Source organism: Pteropus vampyrus, unplaced genomic scaffold (assembly GCF_000151845.1).
Source record: "Pteropus vampyrus isolate Shadow unplaced genomic scaffold, Pvam_2.0 Scaffold9, whole genome shotgun sequence".
Classification (NCBI taxonomy): domain Eukaryota; kingdom Metazoa; phylum Chordata; class Mammalia; order Chiroptera; family Pteropodidae; genus Pteropus; species Pteropus vampyrus.
In genome coordinates, this window is record NW_011888790.1 from 14,563,225 (window position 1) to 14,565,720 (window position 2,496).

The window sequence follows — 2,496 nt, forward strand, 5'->3', positions numbered from 1 at the left end:
CTCTTCTTACGGCTGAGTAATATTCCATTGTATATATGCGCCACAGCTTCTTTAGCCAATTATCTATCATAGGACACTTTGGTTGCTTCCATGTCCTGGCCACTGTGAATAATGCTGCTATGAACATTGGTTTGCAAATATCTTTTTGGATATAGGTTTTCGAGTCTTTGGGGTAAATATCCAGTAGAGTGATTGCTGGATCATATGGTAGATCAATGCTTAGTTTTTTGAGGAACCTCCATACTGTTTTTCCATAGTAGCTATACCAATTTGCAGTCCCACCAGCAGCATATGAGGGTTCCTTTTTCTCTGTATCCTCTCTAGCATTTGTTTTTGCTTGTTCTGTTGATTATAGCTATTCTAACAGGTGTGAGATGGTATCTCATTGTGGTTTTGATTTGCATTTCCCTAATAGCTAGTGATGTCAAACATCTTTTTATATATATGTTGGCCATTTGTGTGTCCTCTAGAGAGAAGTGTCTGTTCAGATGTCAGTCATAATTTCCCCTCTCTCATCCCTGATTTTGTTTATTTCTGTCCTTTCTCTTTTTTCTTTAATGAGTCTATCCAGGGGTCTGTCAATTTTATTAAACTTCTCAAAGAACCAGCTCTTTGTTGTATGTACTTTTTCTATATAATTTTTTGTTTTTAATTTCATTTATTTCTGCTCTAATTTTGACGATTTCTTGCCTTCTGCTGACTTTAGGCCTCATTTGTTCTTCCTTTTCCAGTTTTTTAAGATGAAGCATTAGGTCGTTTATTTAGGTTCATTCTTGTTTGGGGGGATAGGCCTATAATGATATGAACTTTCCTCTTATGACCTCTTTTGCCTTATCTCAAAAGTTTTGATATGCTGTACTATCATTATCATTCGTTTTTATGTGTCTCTTAATCTCTCTATTTATTTCTTCCCTAACCCAGTTATTCTTCAGTAACATGTCGTTTAATTCTCATGTATTTGTGGTTCTTCCTGATTTCTTCTTGCAGTCGATCTCTACTTTGAAAGCATTATGATCAGAGAATATGGTTGGTATGAGTTCAACCCTTTTATATTTGTTGAGGCTATCTCTGTGTCCCAGGATGTAGTTAATTCTTGAGAATGTTCCATGTGCACTGAAGAAGAGTGTATAAGCAGCTGTTTTGGGATGGAAGGCTCTGTAAATGTCAATTATGTCCAGTTGGTCTAATGTGTCATTTAAGGATGTTATTTCCTTATTGATATTCTGTTTAGATGACCTGTCCACATCCAACAGTGGGGTATTTAGGTCCCCTACTATGATAGTGTTTTGGTCTGTTTCTCCATTTAGTTCTGTTAGTAGTTACATATTTCAGGGCTCCCTGATTGGGAGCATTGATATTAATAAGCATTATGTCTTCTTGGTGCACAATCCTCTTTATCATTATGAAGTGTCTCTCAGTATTTTTCTTACTTTTTTTATTTTGAAGTCTATTTTGTCTTTATTATTAGTATCGCTACTCCTGCTTTTCTCTAAATGCCATTTATTTGAAAGATCATTTTCTCTCCTTTCACTTTGAGCTATATTTGTCTTTGGAGTTGAGATGTGTCTCCTAGAGGCAGCAGATGGTTGGGTTTTGTTTTTTGATCCATTCTGTAACTCTGTGCCTTTTTATTGGTGAGTTCAGTCAATTTACATTTAGGGTGATTATTGAAATATGAGGTCTTCTTATAGCCACTTTATCTTTTGCTTTCTGGTAGCTAGGTATTTCCATTGCTTCCTTGTCCTTGTGTTTCTGTTTTCTTTATTTAGGTTGGCTTTTGTGTGTTTTGTCTCTGATTCTTCTTGTTTTATGTTATATATTTCAGTTCTGAAACTTCTGTGTGTGGTTACCATTATGAATATGAAAAAGATAGTTATATGTACAGTCGTCCATTTTCTTCTGTGGGTGCCTTTTCTCCTTTCCCCTTTGCGAATTTGGATCTATGAATCGTCCCCTTTTCAGTCATTGTTATCTCAATTTGTCCCTATGTATGCTGAACATTCATTCATTATTCTCTTCCTATAGCAATTCTCTTCGTATTATTTAAGCTTATACTGCCCTATTCTTAGTAAGGGTTGCGCTCCTCTGCTTCTATTTGCCTGAGAATCACTTTACTCCTAATTATGTATTTTTTTGTTTTGTTTTGTTATTTTATTTTAGGCACACTGACCTCTTTCAGAATTTCCTGTAATGCAGTCCTCGTAATGGAGAATTCCCTCAATTTTTGTATGCTTAGAAAGGTCTTAATTTCTCCTTCATATCTAAAGGAGAGCTTAGCCAAATACATTATTCTAGGCTGGTAGTTCATTTTGCTTAATAGTTTAAATATTTGTTTCCATTACTTTCTGGTTTGTAAAGTTTGCGCTAAGTCCTAGGATAATCTAATGGGTTTTCCTTTATACGTTACTGTCTTCTTCTCTCTGGCTGCCCCGATAATTCTGTCTTTTCCGTTGATTTTTGATCATTTTAGTACAATGTGTCTTGGTGAAGGCCTTT